This window comes from Taudactylus pleione, unplaced genomic scaffold, assembly GCF_031769625.1.
Source record: "Taudactylus pleione unplaced genomic scaffold, aTauple2 ptg000127l, whole genome shotgun sequence".
Taxonomy (NCBI): Eukaryota; Metazoa; Chordata; class Amphibia; order Anura; family Myobatrachidae; genus Taudactylus; species Taudactylus pleione.
Genome location: NW_028284529.1, coordinates 17278686 through 17302476, shown reverse-complemented (window position 1 = coordinate 17302476; position 23791 = coordinate 17278686).

Here is a 23791-nt window from a genome sequence, read left to right as displayed (position 1 = left end):
TAGAAAGTTTATTTTTATAGGATGAAATGAAAAGGCATTTTTGTCTGCTTAGTTTTTTTTTTGTTTCGCTCATATTGCTGAAATGAACTTAAAAATGTAAAAGTTGGACTTAGAGGCGTTCTTCTTGTGGTTAGTTCCAAAATGACTGTGCAATTGTCTCTGCAAAATTTACGTATGTATTATTATCTGCAGATATGTCCATTAATTAACTCTTTCCCTGACAGTGGAAGCAGTAGGAATGAAAAACATATGACTGTCATATTCCAACTAAATAATTAATATATAACTCTTCTTTTGGATATTTGGGGCAGTTACTGCAACTTAGGAATCTTAAAAAAAAGTAGGAATCTCAAGGTACTTTATACTAGAAGTAGCGGGACCTCACATGTACCCCCCACCCCACCTACAGTATACAGTACATATTGGCATCACAGTTGTGGACAATTTACATTGTTGTCTGAGTAATTGCAGTCATCTCACAATCAGGGGGGCTTTCTAGGTACTCTGATACCCTCCTGTATCTGCTAATTTAAGTGTAAAGCCGGCCCCTCTCCCCCCTAGAAAGCTGATGCAGCAGCACTGACTGTGCTGCTGCATTCTGTAGAACAGCCACATCTTCTAGAGCCTTCACCCAGGAACAGGTGCTGCTGGACACCTGTTCTCGGCAGGGTCACATAGACCCTGTGTGGTGGCCCCTCTGTGTGTGGGGGCCCCAGGATGACCACCCCTGTCACCCCTTCCCTTAATCTGGCCCTGCACCCTGCTGATATGCATGTAATTGAAATCCCCATACTTGCTCAAAATTGTGCATGTGTGGCTATCAGAGTCTTAACCTGGGGTGTGCAATCGGTACTATTTCACAGGGAGCAGGGCCCTGTCACTCTGGGCAGTGCTCTACTTCCTAGAGGTGGCGGCCCCTGCTGGCGCAGAACATAATGCCATCCTGTTACAGTGCTGTTGGCTACCAAGTTTTCACAGTGTGATAAACTGCAAGACTTGACTTCAAAACAGACTTGTGTGCAACTCAGGGCCTGATTCACCAAGGAACGCAGTTGCTAATATGCACACAATGGGCTGATTGTTGCATACTGCGCATATTCATCGCAGTGCACGTGTGTGAGCCGGCCACTGCAATCGGGACTGCGATCACAGTGACTATGCAGACCCATCACTGAGTGATTGACAGGAAGTCCCATTTGTGGGTGGTGACAGGTGGGTGGTCAGCCGAACACAGGTGTGCCAGGGTGTTTGAACGCCGTTGCAGGGGCGTGCATACATTATTCACTGCGATGCCCTATGCAGCCTGACGACTGATAGTGTGTGATGAAGTTAGCAATTTCTGAGTATTGTCAGGGCTTGTGTGAGGCTGTCATGGTACTCGATTGTACTGATGGTTTCACAGTCTTGCTAAAAATTACGGATATGTGTAAGGTAAAGTGGGCATCCTTATGTAGTGCAGCAGCAGCATTGTGATTGCAATGGATTAGCATACTATCGCAGTTGAACTGCATGTAAAATCGCTGTTGAATTCGCAATTGCGTTCCTTGCTGAATCAAACCCTCAGTCCCTTATGTGTTTTTCTTTCATTGTACTCAGCTCCACTGTGAAAACCATGCACTATGGAATCCAATACACCTTAAAATTGGCCCATACTACTGTATTGGAAAATACCATGTGCCAAAATGTTTTCTTTCTATATACAGTATGATGTGTTTTGAGTGGACTATCTTGGCACAGAAGTGTAAAACCAATGTGTTTTGCAGTGCTCCACCATGTTGTTTTTTCAATTAAATCGAAATAGGACTATTTACTGACATAGGGCCTGATTCAGACCCGCTCACAAGCGCACAGCGCTTGCAAGCAGATCGATGTTTGCCCCCTGTGCATGTGCCGCATCCAGCGTGAGCATGAGTGACCCCCTGCGCGCGACTGAAGTTCAGTCACTCCGGGGCTCGCTACAAGATGGGGCAGCTGTCGATGTTGATTGACAGCTCACCCTGTTTTGTAGGCGGGTAAGGGGGGTGGTTCAGCAAATGCAGGCATTCCCAAATGAACGCCAGGCATTTGTGGGCGGCCCTACTGATATCACTAGTGATGTCAGTAGTGGACTTCCTGCTCTATTAGAGCAGGAAGTCCACTCGGGCTTGCAAGAGCTGAGACCCTACCACAGGGTCTCCTCGCAAGCCCCATGGTCTCGATAATCATGACCATCTCCAGGCCACTAGCAAAAGCTGTGGGTGGTCACCCACAGCTTAGCGAGCGGCCTGAAGAAAAAACTCAAATAAAAAATCCCCGCCCTGATTCAGAGTGAGCGCCTTTGAATCAGGCCCATAGACTTTATGTGCAAATTCTTACTAAATTAAGTTGTACAGCACAAGAAAGGGTATCACTGCTTGTTATAGTTTACCACAAATTTGTGGGCAAATTACATGTTGGCAAATAGTGCTCAGTGTTGCTGCGCTTGATTAATCTAGCAAAATAATTTATTAATAAACAATAATCCTTATATATTTTTTTCAAAAGAATTATCTGTTAAAAAAGGAAAAGCTGCTTAAGTCTATAAATAAAGAATGTTTCCTTAAAATGAAAATAAGTTAACATTATATAGGCTCTATTATTGTACTGATAAAAAAATTACAATAATAATCAGCAGTTTATACTGTATGATATATAAATGTTATATTTAATTGTATGTAACAATAGTATTGGTGCATTTATAAATCATTCTTAGGTTGTGTTCACATGTACCTAATATAGTATCACTGAAATCAAATTCATAAAAAAAACACAATACAGTATATTATTTAACATTGATTTTGGAAGTGTCTTGTTAAGTTGTCATTTCTGACTGAAAGCTAAGATCAGTGCAAGTTTTACGCCAAAATGAAATGTTAGATAAAAAGTATTAGTATGTATTATATGGCTGTTACAAGTACAGTATCTACAGAAACCTATAAACTTTATAATCAGAACCCCATTTTTGGGGTTTTCCATCTGGTCTAAAAATTATGAAATAGAGAATATTTAAGATAATTGTTTGGTAATACAACGATATCCTGTGTGCTGAAAAATGCATTGGCAGTAGTAAGTCAAGAACTAAGTAAGTGATCGGCAAAATTATCTTGAATTGCTTTTTTTAAAAAGACTAATGAGGTTTTCACTCGATCCGATATTGATTGCAGAGATGAACTGAAATGTAATGAAGAAGTGATTAACATCCCATTAAAGGCACATGTACTTCTGCATATAGATTACAAATAAAAATTGACCCAATCACTTCAGAAGGAGCAATATATTAAACCATAATTTACAAGCAGGTGATTTACTGCATCATACTTGATTTGCCATGTCAGATACATAGAAATAAATTTGTGTTGCTGACCTCTTTTCTCTTAGCTAGGCATAAAGTGCTCGACAACTATATTATGCATCTCACAGGATGTACTGTAGAATTCTACTGAGGAAAGCATTTTTTATTACTTAGGCAACATGACAGTGAGTATGTGTACAGTTAAAAAAGGACAGAGAGTTGAACTAAAAACTATTTGTTTCAAGATTATGGGAAGTTTTATAAAATGTTACCAATTTAATACTGTGCCCTGTTCTTTTTAGGTACTCTATTTTCATGACCTTACAGAGGATAAATTGAGCTCATGTGAGTAGAACCCAGCAGATTTTACAATATATTTGTAAAAACACTGCAAAAACAAGACAGGATCCAGATGAATAATGGTCAAAAGTAAGGATGTGCTCTAATCCCTTTGTTTTGGGTTTGGTTCTTGGTTTTGCTCTAAAACCATTTTCATGTTTTGGTATTAGTTTGGTTTGGCAAACCCACCCTGAAGTAATTTAGTTTTGGATTCTATTAAAAATGGTCAAAACTGTTTTAGTCTATGTTAGTATTTGTATCATAGACATTTTTAGTTATTTAAATTCATTTACAGTTAATTCTCTAATGACCACTTCATGACTGTCATTGTTTTCAATAGAGTAATAGATACAAGAATGGGAAGTAGTGTGTGTGGGGGGGTTTGGGGGTGTCTAGGGGATGGCTTGCCTTCCTCCCAATATTTTAGACATGTATCAGTTAATGTACTGGGTTGCAGGGCATCAATCAATGCAGGGACGAAAATAACAGAAAGGTTTTATTATTTGGCTGGCATTTCATTGATTTATCTGGTTTGATAACGTAAGGAAAGCAGCCAGCTTCACATTGCATGATGGTCTCTGTACATCTAAAGCAAGGCTCAGAGCACCATAGCAATAAGCTCCCATGCCTATGCCAAACTAAAAATCCCGGCAATACTCAGGTAACTGTCCTCCACCTCTCCAGTCACTGGTTGGATAACTTGTCTGTACAGGGACATGTTATTGACTACTTGTGTTCCATGAGCTGCATGGTGGTGCAGTATCAGCATTGTGTCTGTGAGTGAGGAGACTGGGAGAGCAGTGATGTCTGCATACAAAGGCCAAATCAACAAAAGCAAAGGCCCCTCAGACTTACTGATTTCTGTCATCAGGTAGGTGGTGTGGCGAGTTACTCCAGTTGCCCATTAAGCAATTTAGGGGGCACCAAAATGTAATTATATCTTGGCGCCCAAGCTGAAAATCTTGTGGTGCCCCTGACTATTGTAGTATTTTTTCATTTTGTACTAGTCAAAAAGGCCAGAGAAAGTGTAAACACAGGTCCTTTCAATATTTATAATTTACCATGTACTGTCTTATGTCCTCTGTACAGTGCTGTGGAAAACATCTGGTGTCCTATCAATTTGTTTTTATAATAATGATAATAAATCATCATTGTGTTTTGGTTTTGGAAATATCACCTTCAATTGTTTTGGTTTTGGATGCCTTTAAAAATTGATAAAAACAGCTAAAATTATGTAAAATTATGGAGATGAATGATTTTGATGTTAATTATTAACATCAAAATCATTAATCTCCAGTCAATTCTGACCAACTCACAGCTCACAATATTGTTTTCACCAATATTGGGTAAAGGCTGTAGTGACAAAGCTGTGGCAAAAACACATGGCAGTATAAAAGAATATCCAGTTGCACATCTATGAAACATAGTGGCACAGCAGTAGTAGACAGGATGTTAATTATATGAAATATAGATACAGTGGTCATTTGGCACTGATTTATGTGTATACAAATTTATTGGAGTAGAATGTACTGTATTTATATTTTTTATTATGAAGCCCAGTTATATATATGAAATTATTTTTACTTATTTATGAGTTACATTCACTTGTGTTTTTGATTTTTTAGTCTAATAAATTAGACAGTCACTTACCTTGAAAAAGACATGAGTGGGTGTTGAAATGCATTGGAAGAGTGTTTATCACATCTAACAGTCCATTTCTAATCCAGTGCTAGTATACCCCAGATTCCATTTTTCTGCCTAGAGTTTGTTATGTGACATCTACCATACTGTCTGGTACAGATAACATCCACCTTAATTATTTTATTTTAATTAATAAATCTTTGTGTGCTTGATATACTGCACTATGAGTATTTTTATTATATTTTGCTACCGGATGAGAGTGTCTTCCATATAAAAATACATATGGAAGAACAAAGAAACCTTTATGTAATGGTTCCCTCTGATACTTACTGTACATATGTAAGCATTTATGTACCCTACACATGCGATGTGAATTTTAATCAACATTGTGAAAACAGTTGTATTTTATGTTTGTTTTGATATGTGACTGGAGAACATCACGGAGGAGACATGTCACTAGAAAGTTTGCATTGTTTGGACTGGAACACTTTTCCTAAGTAAAAATAAAACTGTATGTTTGGGACAATCTTTAGCACATTTTTGGCTGACTTTTATGTATAGGATGGCAGTTTAATAAACTTTATGACCCTATAGAATATTTTCATTAATCAAGAATTTATAGCCTAAAATTAAAATCCTAGTATAATAAATAATACTACCACACTTCTCCAAACAGCAAATGACAGGCCAGCACAGGTGATTGGTGCAAAAGAAAATTTTAGAAGAAAACTAGATCACCATCAACTTACTCCAAACAGCATATCTAATAAGTTAACAACAAACATCTTCAACCAGTAAATCACAAGCCTCAGGCAAAAGCAGGCAATTTAAGCAAGAGAAACAGCCTAGTAGAAAAGATAATAAATAAGTAATTTAAAAATACAAGAAATTGTTAATTTAAAAATAGCAGTGCCCCCCTTCCCCCCCAAAAAAGCTATAACCAGCCTGGACCTCTGAGTATGGTCTAGTATTGGAAAATAGGTGGGAAACAGCATGTGGCCCACCCCCTTATTTTCCAACATCCAGCACCAGGCTGAACCAGCTGAGGTTCAATGCATTAATGGCCTTCTGGCTTTTTTAGTCCCCCTGTAAAAAATATTAAAATAGAACACAAGACTTACACACTGAATATTGTATACATTTAATAAAAAGAACACTCCCTCGCAAATCACTTTTTCACCAGTGTATAACCAGCAACTGTAGAGATGAGCAGCCACAAGGGAAATGTGAATACAACAGTGCATTGTCCCCAATATACACCCAGCAAATGCAAAGATGAGCAGCTGCTGGGAAAATTTAAATACTGTACAGCAGTGAGCTACAACCAGTGTATACCTGGTGGCTGCAGAGAGAAATAGCGGCTGGGGAAATATAAACATAGCAGAACCTATACTCCCCAGTGTGTCCTGATAACCAATCCATATAAAAAAATCAGTTATATTTTTGAAAAAAATGATTTGAATAAATATTGATATTAATATTATTTCTAATGTCATAAAAGGCTTTAAAGTTCAAGTTCATGCACAGTATATCATAAAAATTGTTAAGTTTTAAAAAATATATATTTTTTAAATGAAATTGTGTTGAATAAGTTTTAAATAGATGTTCTTAACCAATTCAACCATAAAAAAACCAACAAATTCTGAATAGTTTTGGTAACAGTTTAGCCATTTAAGTGGTTAAACACTTTACTGAATACCTGGAATTTGAACCCCGAGGGTAAATTTAATAAGATTTATGTCTGCTTTTTATTATAAGCCATTGGATATTGCTGGCAGTTTGGTGGTCAGAAAGACAAGATTTTCTAACCATCATGTCTCAGTGTGTTTTGTAAAGCTCTAGTTATCGTACTTTTCCACCTAAAAGTCTCGTTCGATAGAAATCACAGTCAAATACATGTTTGAATGCAACATAAAGCATTAAACTTTGACAGAAACTTATAACCACTTCCTATAATTTTCCTATTGGTAGAACCAAGCACATGCCACTTTGTCATCATAATCATAATGTCCTTGTAATCATGTAATTTGGGCCTGTTTTTGTTCCTACAGTATTATTAATCTCAACATTAATCTACAGCCATTTCCAGTCAATTCTGACCACCTAACAGCTCACAATATTGTTTTTACCCATATTGGCCAAAGGCTGGCTGGCTAAACTAAGCAACAGAACAGCAAAACAAACACATGGCAGATTAAAAGAATATAGCACATCTATTAAACATTGTAGAACAGCAGTGGCAAACAGGATGACAGTTAAATAAACTATATTACCCCTTAGAATTTTTTTTATCATCAATCAAGAACTAGATCAGAGGCCCAAGGGAAGTACATGGGAATTGAGGTGGAGTATGTAGTGGAAGGCAGGTAAAGCATTGGTGAATTGATTGATTAATTAAGAAAATTTAATTTGAGATGGGGCCTTGTGAATTCTGTTTTGCAGCAACTAAGAAGAAAAAAGACCATAAAAGAATATAATGTTATGGATTCTGACAGGGGTTGCAAGGGAAGCTGGTAATACAGTACTACCACCCCTCCTTCTTAATAGGGTAACAACCCCTATAGTAAATTTATGAGGTACACCAGTCTGCATATGAGTGGAATTAGCTCATAGGCCCAAGGGCAGTACAAAGAAATGGAGGTGGAGTATGTAGTGAAAGGCAGGTAAAAAAGAATGATCGATTTGATTAATTAAAAAATTCAAATTCATATATGGCCTTGTTTTTTTCTTGTTCATATAATTGAATAATACTAAGTATGCTCCATAATTCTGTTGCTCTTTATATTTTATATTTTGTGAGGCACCACAATAATTCTAGTTGAATATGTGTTGCAAATGAGTTATGTGTTAGAGCAATAACCAAAAAAAAAATTGTCTATGCAAAAAAGACTATCACCAATGCCCCCCCAAAATACAGAGTATAATGAAAAGAAAAGTGGCCCACAATGGAATTATTCTTGGATTCTCCCACCCACCCTTATGTTGTATACTAAAAAGGACAAGGAGTTGCAGCATTAGCCCGCAAGGATTCTTCTGGGGAACCCTGGATAGGAGAGAAGTCAGTTGCATTCAGGACTACCTTTGATCATTTGGAGATTGATGATGAATGTGCTAGTGGTAGAGTTTGCATGAGCTGGGATCTAGCTGAGAGCACTGAGCTTGTTGATGCTGACTGCCTGTTATTACTTTACCTGATTTTTTAGATTTTTCCAAAAACTGTACATGAACTCTCTGCAAATGATGTAACAGGGAGGAGGTTCCTAGATGGTTAACGTCCCTACCTCTATTTACTTTGGCTTTACGTAAAGATGGCTTGACAAATGTCAGCATTTGGGTAAAAATAATTCCACATAATAGAGGTGGCTCTTTTGGGCTTTTGCACAGGCATGACAATGGACTTCTTTTTATCATGGACAGGAACTGCTGGCACTTGCAGCTGACATACATGACACAAACAACATCCTCATTAGTGTCAGATACACAAATATCCCCCTCACCCTGTTGCACTTCCATCCTCAATTTCTAAGTCACCATCTTTACTTGTACTGCTAATCCCCACATTTGCAGAGGGTGTAGAAATGGTGGCAGGAGTCTTCTCTAAAAGAACTGTGTTAGAAATGTCTGACTCACACAAACACTTTGACTCTCCTCAGGGATTTTTGAAATTTGTGAACACAAAGTTTGTTTTTCAGCCTGTGTTTTTTTGTAAACTGATTTGCCTGTTTTAAATGTGATACATGTAGACTTAAAGTGAGAAGGTGTTGCATGTGAGGTTTAAGAAGATGCCTGACCACCTGTGTGTTTGGCACCAGCTCTGCAATAGGCATGCTAGTGCATGAAATATCAGTAGCAGGACCACCACTCGCAAAGGGAGGATATGGGTTGAGCCTTTCCTTGCCACTGTGTGTGGTGTATGGAATTGGTGGCGGGTCTAGGAGAGGGTCCACAGGGCCATAACCTGGAGTGCCAGCCCCTAGAGGGCACCACTGAGTCCCCAGGAGAGAAAAAAAAAAAAACAATGCCGGTCCCGCCCCGTAGGCTCCATTTGCCAGATGCCCGCCAGCAGTAGCCAAAAGCTGGAGCTCACTCCTGCTCCTGCAGAGAGCACTATGGGTGGGACATTATGACATCATGACATCCCTCCAATAGATCCAAAGTGCCGGAGTTCAATCCTGAGCTCCGGCTCCTGCTGAAAGCACTATGAGAGGGATGTCATGACATCTCTCCCATAGATCCGTGGTGGTGCCATGATCAGACTGGATGGCAGCAGATGCAGGAGCGGGGCTTAGGGTAAGTGGTGTGTTTGCATTTTTTTTCTTCAGAAACACCAGCACTGGGGCCATGGCTATAGGGGGGATTACTATAGGGGCATTACTACAGGGGGCAAGACTATAGAGGGGCATTACTACTGGGGCAAGACTACTGGGGGGAATTACTAGTGGGGGCAATACTATAGGGGGGCATTACTACTGGGGGAAAGACTATAGGGGGGCATTACTACTGGGAGCAAGACTATAGGGGGCATTACTACTAGGGGCATTACAACAGTGGACACCACTAATAGGGGCATTACTAATGGGGGCATTACTACTGGAGGCACTACTAATGGGGGCACTACTAATAGGGGCACTATTACAGTTGGCATTACTACTGGAGGCATTACTATAGTGGGCATTACTACTGAAGGCACTACTATAGGGGGTATTACTACTGGGTGCACTGCTAATGTGGGCATTACAACTGTGGGAACTACTATTGGGGGCATTACCAATGGAGGCACTACTATAGGGGATATTACCAATGGGGCACTATTACTGGGGGCATTAACACTGTGGGCATTACCAATGGGGGCTTTACCACTGCAGGCACTAATAAGGGCACTGCATGGGGGCACCACTACCAGGGCTATTGTGTAGGGGGCACCACTGCTGTGGGCATTGTATAAAGGGCACTGCTACTGTGGTCATTGTATTAGGGGGACTATTACTCTGGGCCTTGTGTATAAGGGGCATTGCTATGTGTCATAACATGAATAAGGGACTACTATGTGGCATCATTTGAATTGGGGATAATGTATTATAAAGGGAATAACTGTGTGGCACAATGTATTATACAGGGCATTACTGCGTGTGGCATAATGTATTATACAGGGCATTACTGTGTGTGGCATAATGTGTAATACAGGTTATTACTGCATATTGCATAATGTGTTATACAGGCCATTACTGCATGTGGCATAATGTGTTATACAGGGCATTACTGTGTGTGGCACAAAGTATTATACAGGGCATTACTGCATGTGGCATAATGTATTATACAGGGCATTAAACTACATGTAGCATAATGTGTTATACAGGTTATTACTGCGTATGGCATAATGTGTTATAAAGGCCATTACTGTGTGTGGCATAATGTGTTATAAAGGGCATTACTGCATCTGGCATAATGTGTTATAAAGGGCATTACTGTGTGTGTCATAATGTGTTATACAGGGCATTACTGCATGTGGTATAATGTGTTATAAAGGGCATTAATGCATGTGTCATAATGTGTTATACTGGGCATTACTGCATGTGGTATAATGTGTTATACAGGGCATTACTGCATGTGGTATAATGTGTTATATAGGGCATTACTGCATGTGGTATAATGTGTTATACAGGGCATTACTGCATGTGTCATAATGTGTTATACAGGTCATTACTGTGTGTTGCATAATGTGATATAAAGGGCATTACTGCATGTGGTATAATGTGTTATACAGGGCATTACTGCATGTGGCATAATGTGTTATAAAGGGCATTACTGTGTAAGACATACTGTGTAAGGCACATTACTGCACATGGCAATTATTTGCCACAAGGGGAGAGCTTGGAGGAAGCCCAGAACCTTTGTAAGTGCTGGGCTTGCCCCACAGTGTGATGAATTAGGAGTGTTACACATACAGAGGAACACCAACTAGAAAAAAATATTCTTTATTTTATTATTTTATTTTTGGGAGGGCGCATCGTGGAACTTTCACCCTGAGCTCCACAATGTTTAGATCCGGCCCTGTATGGAATGTTGGCAATTTAAAAATTTTTGGCAGTAATTTTTCTATTTCTTATTAGAAGTGATGTTTTCTTTAACATTGTGAAAAATAGTTTATATTTCAGGTAGCTTTCCTTAAACTTTATTTTGCCTGGACCACCTTTAGTAGATGGTGAATTACTACGATGACTGCTGTCAGCAGCTGTAGCACTAGTACTGGGTTGCTGTACCTGCTCATCTATTGACTGATCCATATTGACTCACAGCACTTCTAGTATAAGAGTGACACCCTAATGATGTTATATTTTTAGCACACAAGTTTTATCATAGTAATTTTTGATAACAGTCCCTGAATAAAACAGTGCCTCACAGCACCCCCAGTATAAGGGTGGCACCACAATAACATTATATTTTTGATAACAGTGCCTGAACACACAACACAGTGCCTCACAGCTCCTCTAGAAAAAGTATGGCACCCTAATTACATTTTATTTTTTAGCACACAAGTTTTATCATTTTGATTTTTGATAACAGTGCCTGAAGACACAACAAACTTCCTCACAGCTCCCATAGTAATGGTGGCACCCTAATGATGTTATATTTTTTAGCTCACAAGATTTATAATTTACATTTTTGATAACAGTACCTAACCACACAACACAGTGCCTCAAAAAGCCCCTAGTATAGGATTGGCACCCTAATGACATTATATTTTTTGGCACACAAGTTTTATCATTTTAATTTTTGATAACAGTACCTGAACACACAACATAGTGCCTCAGAGCACCATTAGTAATGGTGGTACCCTACTTACATTATATTTTTTAGTACACAAGTTTTAGCATTTTCATTTTTTATAACAGTGCCTGAACACACAACACCATGCCTCACAGAGCCCCTAATATAAAGGTGGCACACTAGTGACATTATATTTTTGAACACACAGTTTTATATTATTAAAATTTTTAACAGTGCCTAAACACACAACAAAATGCCTCGCAACACCCCTAGTATAAGTCAGGTGGCACCCTAATAATGACATTATATTTTTTTATTACAAGTTTTAAATTACAATTGTAATTGTACCTGAACACACTGCAAACTGCTCACAGTGCCCCTAGTATAAACAGTGTGGCACCCTAATAGTAATGATGACGTTATTATAGGGTTTGTTTGTTTTATAAAAACAGCCCCAGTAGGCTTTTTATGTAGTAAAACAGTGCTGCAGTGCCTTCCTATGGAGTTTTTTGTGCCTAACAGTACACAGTGCCTCTATAGTGCCCACACAGTGCTCCTAATGTTTATTTTTTTAGACAAAAGTACCCCAGTAGACTTTTTTTGTAACAAACAACAACATAGTACTGCAGTCCAGTGCATTTTTTTTTGTGCCTAACAGTGCGTTGCAGCCAGCCCACAGTACACAGTGCCCCTGCCTTTAGTGCTCCTAATAATTTTTTTATTTAGTACAAACAAACTAAATGTTCCTATACACCCTCTCCCTTCAGTCTCCAGTGTGAAATGGTGTCCGATCATGAGGAAGAGACTTTAATATGCAATCCAAAACACGAGAGATCCGATGCCAGGAAAATGACATTTTCCCTTGCTTTGAGATCCGAACAAGGCAGGAAGACCTGAGCCCCACCTCGGTTCAACTTGTAACCCCTAAGTTCGGCTGTGTTCGGATTCCAGGAATCTGAATGTGCACATCTCTATAAAGAATGTTACAAGATCTGATTAATGTCTGTGTCCTTACTGTGCAGAAAATGTCCTAAATTGATACAATTGATACCTAAATTTGATTTAACCCTTAACCTGCTCGATATTTTTATGGTTAATTTGGGCCTGTATCTAAACCTCTTAATTGTACATTTAAAGTCTGGATGCATAATACAAGTCCAAGGTTGTTTACCCTTAAATGATCTGAACGGATGATAGAATTTACTTGTTTACTGGTTTTTGGTTTGTTTTCTTAGTGAAATCATATAATTGTGGCACTCTGCTACTAGGATTCAATAATTCTGCGACAGGTAGTCAGTGTGATGCACAAACTGAGGTATATTATCAAATCAAGATTGCAGGGAGCAAATCTAGTAATAATCCAGCACAGGTTGATCAACATACTCAAAGTACAAAACACAAGCCAGGCTCAGGGACACCGAGGAGAGGTAAAATTGGTGATACTTACAGGCTGGCTGGATGTGCCAGGGCAGGGAAAGAGAGACCACGGCTGCTGCTCAGTGGCATAAGTCTCTCTCCCCAGCTCAGCTCACCCTGCTGTGTGCTGGGCTGTGGATTGTCCAGGCAGGCTGCTGCCACTGAGCAGCAGCAGTCTCCAATGCACCAGGCAAAGTACTTTTTACAATTTGTTTGGGAGGGATCATGTCCACACCTTCCCAATTGCTCCTCTCCATACCCAGGCCCACCACTGCTCTTGACAGCCCTGGCCAGGTTAGCACACAGGTTATAAGTTCTCTCAAAGTGCAGAGAAAAGTTTGGTCTGTACACAGGTCATTAGAAAAGATCGTGGAGAGAGGTTATTACACAGATTCTGTGGCTGGCTGACTTCAAGTCTCCATTTTCACGTGGCTTCAATCAGCCACAGAACCTGTGCAATTCACATGTGTCCCAAATTAAAGGGATAATATCTCTCTATGGGGTCTATTTATTAGTTAATAGACCCCATAGAGAGAGAGAGAGAGAGAGAGAGAGAGACCGGCTTGACATATCATCCCTTTAATTCGGGACAAATGTGAATGCCAGATATATCTACAGTATATATACACACACAATGTATGTACTGTAGAAAGCACAAGTTGAAACATGGGTTATTGAGGAGGTCTGCAAATATTGAAGGCAAGGGTTTCACACAAACTCATGTATTAAGAACATGACATCTCAGCATGTTCATGTATAAAATTGCTGAATTGCAAGAGGAGACATGATTGAGTTTGAAAGAGGGGTGATTGATGGAGCACACTTCATAGGACCTTCAGTGCAGGGCCGGATTAAGGAGGGGGTGACAGGGGCAGTCATCCTGGGGCCCCCAAACACCGAGGGGCCCCAACCACTAGCGCATGCAGGGAGGTTCTGAGTACCTAGAAACACCCCCTGTTGGACCAATCCCCCCCCCTACAATGGCCAAAGTGGGGGCCTAATGATGTGAGGTGCCCATCCCCATTAGCAACCTGCAGCTGCTGCATAGAAAGTGTGTATGTGTACTGTTTAATTGTGTGTATATATACTTATATATGTGTTTGTGTGTATACAGTATATGCTTATGTGTTATTGTATATACAGTATGTGTCAGTGTGTGTATACTGTATATGTGTTAGTGTGTAAATGTGTGTATGTATGTGCTAGTGTGTGCATGTATTTATGTTAGTGAGTATGCATGTGTTTATATGTGTGTGTCTAACCAGCCAACTAGTTGATTGGTTGGAATGAAAATCTGGTAAGGAATACAGTCAGCAATTTGCTCCCAAATGCTGGAAAATGGACCAAAACTGTTGTTTGAACAAATAGTTTAGATTAAACATTTAACAAACTTGTCTGAACGACCATTGGCATTTAGGAGCAAATTGCTTATCATCATTTACTCCCATATGTTACCAGATTTTCATTCCAACCAATCAACAAGTTGGCTGGTTGGATGTAAGTTGGTCTAGTGTGTGGCCAGCTTTAATTTTTGATAAAAAAATTTATTTGCAATGCTCGGGGTGTGCCATGGGCTCATGTGTAGCCCCGAGCTTGCAAATATTTACTTGCTAGCAATAGAGCAAGATTTCTTTTTTTCAGTTATTCAGGTGGCCCAATACATTTGTGGATACCGTAGGTATATAGACGACATATTCCTATTGTGGAAGGGCACTAAAAATTATTTTGATAGTCTGATTCAGAATATTAATGATCAGGATTGCCCCATTAAATTGACAGCTGAAAGTAGCTATACCTCGGCCCACTTTCTGGATGTCTCTGTCCATCTCTCACATGATGGTATTATGGAAACATCTATGTACTATAAAGATACCGACAGGAACACCCTGCTTGCAAGTGACAGTCAACATCCTAAGTCACTTAAATATGGCCTGCCTTTTTCCCAATTTCTAAGGGTGGTGAGAATTTGCAGTGATCCTGATGATGTTAGATTTCAAATTCACAAAATGATGTTAAAATTCCTGTTGAGGGGTTACCACCACACCTCTCTTATAAAGGCTAGAGACTATGCACTGACGGTTAGCCGTAAAGATGCACTGGTACCCATTTCACCAAAGAAATTAGAGAACAACATAGTTTGGACACAAACGTATACGGATGATAACAAACCCTTTATGCAAACGGCTAAGGCTATCTGGCCAATAGTAGCCACTGATAAACAGATCCCGTCAGTGATGGGATGCTCTATCCTGCCGTCCTTCAAACGGGGGAGAAACATTAGAGATAGGGTGGTACATAATGACATTAGTCATTTTTCAATAGACCAGCCGATTCATTTCCTTACTCGCAAGCCAGGCAATTATAGATGCACGGGTTGCACGACGTGCAGCTTTTTAGAAACAGGTGACAAATTCACCCATCCTAGATCAGGCAAAATTTTTCAAATTAAGCATCCACTGACTTGCTCGAGCAAATTTGTAATTTATTCCATTAAGTGCCCTTGCAGTTTGCTATATATAGGGAAAACGACACGCCAGCTAAAAGAATGTATGGCGTTACATCGTTCCAACATTAGGGCAGCACTGGATGGCAAGAGCTGTGACCAGCCAGTCGCACGCCACTTTCTACAGTTTAAACACAATCTGTCGAGCATTAGATATAAAATGATCGATTTGGTGCCCCCTAGTAGTAGGGGTGCAGATAGAGGTCGCATTCTGTTACAGAAAGAGGCAAAATGGATCCATATTTTGCAGACTGTACAGCCTTTAGGTCTGAATGAAAATCTATCTCTGACATGTTTTTTGTAATCATGCTGTTTGCTTTAAATGATGCTCTTACTGTATTTTACAGGTTTTGGATATCTTCCGTTATGCTTTAGCATGCATGTAACATTGTACATATGCAGCTGGGGGATGACAATCTATAGACACTTCACCCCTGTGTACTGTCTGCTCTATATTGTTTATAGCTATGTTACAGCTGCACTATTGCGGTGATTGTTCACTGCATAGTTAATCCTGTGAGTCAGTTTTCCCTCTCTGTTGTCAAGTTGCTATGGTGATGGCACTGGGTGTTTTCTGACCACACCCCAAGCCCTCTCTGATGATGTCATCAGTTTGAGCCACAGCTGGGGATCATGGAGGTGACAGCACATGGGTGAGTTATCTGTTATATATTGCACTGTTTTTTATTATATGTATGTCTTGATAAAAGCATTAAGTTGCTGAAACGTTGACAGCATTTCTGGTTTGACCTACTTTATTTACATCTGCTGCATAAGTCGCATTGAGTACCCTCTCTCTGTTTTCTACTTATTTAACCCATGGTTGACTGTGGCACCAGGGCTGTTGATATTTTGTAGGAGAGTGCCGGACTATTATTCTTACATATATATTTATATATATATATATATATAAACACCCTGTCACTAAGCAAGCTAATCGCCTGCAGAGTAAACAAAAAACCAGCACTCACGTTTAGATGAATCCACAGGTTTATATTACAACTTGTTTTGGACCTAGCACCCCCCTGCCAAATAGTGTTTTTTGAGTGCCATCTCTAATGCTATATATATATATATATATATATATATATATATATATATATAATCCAGAAAGTCCTGCACTCACACCTTCATTCAAAATTTTTTGGTCAGGGTGCACTTCAGAACAACAAAGTCCGTAGTATAGAAATTGTATCCACCAATATCGTTGGATGAAGGCACTCACTTAAAATAAATCACTTTATTGATAATTTTAGACAAAGAATTCAATATATCTGTTTATGTCAGACACCCCTTCATTTGTGTCGACGTTTTGGTCTAAGGACAGACCTTTTTCAAGACAAGTGACTGTGGTAATATATCAGAAAACAAGAGCATCATAAGACCTGTGAACTCGAAAAATATGGTTCACCGTCAAAAGGAAGTCACTGGAAATCAATTTCTCTGTGTCCACAAATTCCAAGTTGGACATACGGCCCGCATATATAATGCTACTCAATAGTGATGATCATCCAAACAACCATATAATACTCTATAAGCAATATCCCAATCAGACAAGCAATCCGCGCGGGTGACGCTGCCCGGTCATGTTGATCACCAGAAAGACTGCGGCGAGTCTTTTTTTCAAGGTGCTATTGCTATAAGCACCTTGAAAAAAAGACCCGCCGTGGTCTTGAAATGTCAGTATGCACTAATGCTGTAAATTACCTTGTTGCACAATACAACCATTTGAAGAAGCCCACAGAGTATCACCTGTTTCCAATGGATGTTGGGAGCTGACGTATGCTTGATACATGGGACAACTTACGTTTTTGCATATGTAACCATTAGGAGGACACCTTGTGCAATACAGATATGGTAGACCATCAGACCCTGTGGTTAACTGCAGATTCAGCACTCTCACAGTGTGAGATTGCTGTTACTCACAAAATGGTGGAGCTGCTAATTCACAGAATTGAGTGCTCTTCGAATACACACATGCAGTTTATGCAACTGAGGTCTGAGCAGTAGACAGAGCTGCACAGATGGGATAAGAATGGGGTGGATAGAAGGAGACAGATCGGTGTGGATTGGGGAGACAGGAAGGCATGGAGAGGGGGAAGATTAAAACAGTAGAGAAGGGGGAAACCAAAGTGATTCAGATGGGTGGAAAACAGTGGTGCAGATGGGGGGAAAACAGTGGTGCAGATGGGGGGAAGACAGCAGCATGGATCAGGAGGAGACAAAGTGGCATGATTTGGGGGGACAGAGTGATGTGTATGGAGTGGTACAGAGTGGCATGTACCTTGGACAACAGAGCAGATGGGTAAAGACAGATTGGTGTGGATGAGAGAATACAGTCTAGCACAAATGGGAGAACACACAACAGTAGGGATAGTGGGGGTGGACCGAGTGGCACATTTTGGGGGGACAGAGTGGTGCAGAAGGATGAAGAAAGAGTGGTAAAAAAGATGGGAAGACAGAGCATTGTGGCTGGGGGGAAGGCAGTGGTGCAGATGTAAGGAAACAGATTGGCAAGGATGCAGGAAGACAGGGCGGCATGGATGGGGAAGATATATTGGTGCAGATGAGGGTATACAGACTAGCACAGTTTGGAGACCACTCAGCAGTAGGGATTGGGGAAGATACAGCAGCATGGAGGCTTATAGGGGAAGAAAGTGTACATGCATATACAGAGTATAATAGTTTTTGGAATTAGGGAGCTGAATGTGTATTCTAAATGAGACAGATGTATGCAGTTAGAAGGATGTTGCAACCCAATATGGTTGTTGTGGTGACTGAATGGGAAGATTGTGGGCACTGAATGGGATGTGTGTGCCACATAACTGCTCAGACCTCAGTTGCATAGACTGCATGCGTGTATTCCAATGAGCACACAATTCTGTGAAATAGCAGCACCACCATTGTGTGAGTGACAGCAATCTCACTCTGTGAGAGTGCTGAATCTGCAGTTAATTACAAGGTGTGATGGCATACCATATCTGCATTGCACAGGGAACATGTCCACTAAGGTGTCAACCTTAATAATCGGAATTTCATTGCTTTTGTTTGTTTGAGTGGCAGAAATTCAGTAGGTTTTGCAAAATTTTAGATAATTTCTATGAAGCCTGTCGAAATCAAATGATTGGTTATGATCATCGTGCAAATTATTATTTGACGATCTGTTCGGCGATGGTCTGTTGAAGAGCGAGTTGGACGATGCTCTGCTTCAGCTCAGTCTGATTGCAGCACAAATGTGTATTTGTGTCTGTAACAAATTAATTAAAATGTACACAGAGACTAGTATGCTCAAAGGAAGTGGTCTAAATGTAAAGTTACAAATTACTGTCATGGACCTGCAAAACATTAGCAGTTGTATATCTATTGTTCAATGTTGTTTTGGTCCATATAAACGAACATCTACATTTTAATTACTTGACCAGACTATGTGGCACCTACAAGCAGCTGTGTGTCTCTCCCCCCCCCCTGTTTAGAAATAAACTTCCATTTACACCTAAGAATTGGTCCAGGCAATGCTTGGATGTTAAAATATGTTAGACATGGATAATATATATATTAATCCATCACAAATACCCTAAATTACATACAGACGTGTCCACACACACCTTTCTGAAAATTGTGCAATGGCTCTCAATTTGGCATGACATCAATTCTAACATGTTGCTGTGTTGCTGTGCCATGCTGTCTGCAGTGCACCAAATATGCAATTCATACTTTCAACACTGGGTGGCAAGTGTATCATATAATGTAGCACTTAATAGTGTTCCACCTATGTAGCAAAGATACAGTAGTGGTATCCTTTGAATTTTAATAGAGGGCAAACGAGGAGTGTTGAGGAGAGTTTATGTTAAGGTGCAATATGCATTTGCGGCTAAATCACTGTACGAGCGGCTGAAACACTGTACTAGCACCAAAATAACTGTCTTTAGGACACAGTCATCAATTCCTGAAAAGTTTGATTCTGTACTTCCCATCCACTGGTATTGTGGCGTAGTGGTAAAGTCACTGCACATCAAACTTGGCAGTTAGGGTTTGAATCCCAGTGTAAACATTATTATTTTTTTGCTCCAAAAATAAATTTATATAATTCAATAATGTAATATCAATAATTTATTGTAATAACAATAATAGAATAATATATTTCATTTAGATAGTGTGAACACGTCATGTGTGTGTAGTGATTTCTTAGTGTAGAAATTTCCCCTTGAAAATATGGCTCCATAGGTCATATACAGAGCCACAAAAAAAAATCACATTTTAGATAAACATAGAAAATAATGCTTGTAAATATGGCTCCATAATCCATATGCAGTACTGGTTCTAGATATACATTATAATTCAAAAACTGTCCATCAGTAATTTATAGTTTGTTCGTGTCCTTTTTCAGAATAACCCTGCCCATTGTTTGCCTCAACACAGAGGGGGAGGGAGGAGGAATTCATTTGTAAAGGCTGCACATTTTATGCAGACAACAAATCAAGTTTTCATTAGCCCTTCCCCTATGTTTTGTTACTACTCATTAATGTTGCCCTTTATATCTAGAGACACTTTTGTACTGTCGGTCCCTCCCTTCCTCCCAAAACTGTACTCATTTTCCATGGTTATATTGTACATTCATTGACCAGTAATGTAGCTGGAAGCACAATGTTTTGTTTTCCACTTTGTTATTATAGTAAAGTATACACAGTATGTCAGTTGCTATATATATATAAATAGAGAGAGAGAGAAATGTGCACCCACCCTCATGTTTTGGTTTTGGATCTGAATCTACCCTGGTTTTGGATCTGAATCTGGTTTGGGATTTTTTTCCTTGGTGTTTTATGGTTTGGTTTTGGATCTGGATATTTTCTTAAAATATCATAAAAACAGTTTAAATCACAAAATGGGCTTGTTTTTGTTCCTACAGTATTATTAACCTCAATAACATTTATTTACAGTCATTTCTAATCAATTTTGACCACCTCACATTATTATTTTTTTCATCTAGTTAAGCTCAGTGACACAGTGGGCGACACTAACATGTGGCAGTTCATCTTCCAATTTCATGGATACAGTGTGTTATACAGTGTGGTTTGGATACACCAATAGTGCATTTACTGTGATAGTAGTGTTGACATAGCAGTGCATGGAATGGCAGTGCATTGGTGCTGGCAGTGTTCTCAAGTGAAGGGTACTAGTGATATCGGCAGTGCCAGTGGTGTCTTTAGTGCAGGTTTGCTGGCTTTGTCGGCAGTGCAGGGGTTGCTGACAGTGTCCTTAGTACATGGAATGGCAGTGTTGCGGTGCTGGCAGTATCCTCAGTGAAGGGTACCGGCGATGTTGGCAGTGTGGGGGTGCCAGCAGTGTCCTCAGTGCAGGTTTGCTGACTGTGTTGGCAGTGCATGGGTGTTCTCAATGCAGGGTGCCGGCGATGTAGGCAGAGCAGGGGTGCCAGTGGTGTCCTCAGTGTAGGTTTGCTGGCAATGTCAGCAGTGCGAGGGTTGCTGGTGGTGTCCTCAGTACATGGAATGGCAGTGCTGTGGTGCTGGCAGTGTCCTCAGTGAAGGCTACCGGCGACGTCGGCAGTGTGGGGGTGTCAGCAATGTATAACACACTGTATCCATGTTGGAAATTGGAAGATGAACTGCCACATGTTAGTGCTGCCCACTGTGTCATTTAGCTTAATCAGCCAGCTAGCTGGATGCAACCTTTTTGGCCTTAACTAGATGAAAAAAATAATATTGTGAGGTGGTCAAAATTGATTTGAAATGACTGAAAATAAATGTTATTGAGGTCAATAATACTGTAGGAATAAAAACAAGCCCATTTTGTGATTTTAACAGTTTTTATGTTATCTTAAGAAAATTTCCAGATCCAAAACCGAAAACCAAAACACCAAGGAAAAAAATCCATAACCAGATTCAGATCCAATATACTGGAGCCATAAAATCACATTTTAGATAAATGACATAGAAAATAGTGCTTGTAAATGTGGCTGTATATTTCATGTGCTGAGAAAAATCTGTTGCTATATTTCTAGCTGGAAATAGATGCTCAGCAAGCAGGAAAATGATATACTTGTGAGCAAGGTAAGACCAAGGGTTGGTGGGGGGGTTCAGGGAAGTGTCATGGAGAAAGGCTGTTGCTGTGTTTTGGGTAGGGGAAAAGGCACACAGAGCCACCACAGCTATGATCAGAGAGGGGGAGGGAGGAGGAGAGCTGCTGCTATCACATTGCTGTGGGTGGGGAAGGGGAGCACACAGAGCCAATTATGGGGATTGGGGAGGATAGCTGCTTGGAGTGTGTGCACAAGACAGGATATCAAAAGAAAACATTGGAACTGAAGTACCAATATTTTTAACATTGACTACAAAGATTGTTCAGACCTAAACATTGGTTCTGGAACATCAATGTTAACCGATGTTTCTATTTTTTAAAGTAAACTACTGTACCTGTTGGTACTTAAAATATAATACATTAATATACTATTGAAATCATACTTATTTAATGTTTATTTTAAAGAGGCTTGCAGTAGATACAGTCCAGCAGTTCAAAAAAACAGCAGCACTCAGAGGACTTAAAAATTGCAAAACTCCTTTATTAGATCTGTAAAGACCTGGTACTTCTTAGGCAGCATACTACAAGCAGCCCTCCTGACACATTCAGAACCAGAAGTCAGAACCAGTGTACTTGTGTGAGTGCATGTATGTTTAATAAAATGTTACTGTCTACAGTGTGTGTGTTCTATGGTTTTTAATATTGCTTTTGCTGTGGAACTATGGGTACCAGCAAGACCGTAATGTACCAGCATTTGGGGGAGGCTTGCTGGGATCTGCAGTTTCATAGCAAAAGAAAATATTTGTAACTATTTGAAATGTGCTACACTACACTATCGACCTACCCCTTGATAGGGAGACCCCTTTATTAGGGCAGGGTCAGCTCCAGGGGTAGCCACACCCTGTGCTGGATAGGTAAAATGCACCCTTGTAATGTCAGGCTGTGGTTGAGCCCAGCACTTCATCACTAGCTGGGCTTCCCCCAGCCCTCTCCTGGCACTGAACGGATGCTGCCTGCATGTGCACAACATCCATTTAGCTACTCTGGGATCCGGCACCGCCACACAGCTGCAGTGCTGGCGGTGCCCAACCTCCCAACCAGACCACCCACGGGACACTTCGACCAATGGGTGGAACAGCAGGAAAGTGCTGTTTTGCTGAAAGTGGGATATTGGTAGGGGTGCTCCCTCTATGGGTCGGCACCCCTGTTCGACCGCACTGGTCAAACTCCCCAAGAGTTGTCCCTGATTACGGGGGTCCTTAGATCCCCAGGGATCCCTGGCCTAGGTTGAATAGCGGTCAGGGTTAATGATTTAACTGGGGGGCCCAGTGAAAGGACTCCCCTGGCTGTGGCATCAGCCCTCTTGCTAAAAAAAAGTCTGGTGCTGGTTCTGAATAATAAAGGGTGACCCTACTCATTTTTCTCCCTATATTTCCAGAACCATATCAGTTCCCAGTGCTAGTTGCACACTGCCCCTATGTCATTTGTCCCCCATATTTTTGCAACCAGGGCTGGTTCTGACTAGCCCAGTGCTTGTTGTGCCTAAGTACAGGGGACCCGTATGTCATTTGTCCCCACACTGGGTCACTAAAAGCCCAGGGCTCTTTTGTGGAGGGGGGCATGCCATTTTTTATTTATTTGTTTTCACCATTTTTTTTTTACCACAGCAACACAGACAGGTCTCTCTGATACTGTCTATGCTCTCTGTCAATGACCCAGATGCATGTAGCTTGGATCTCCTGGTCTATGCATGCATCTGTGTCATTGAAATACATAGC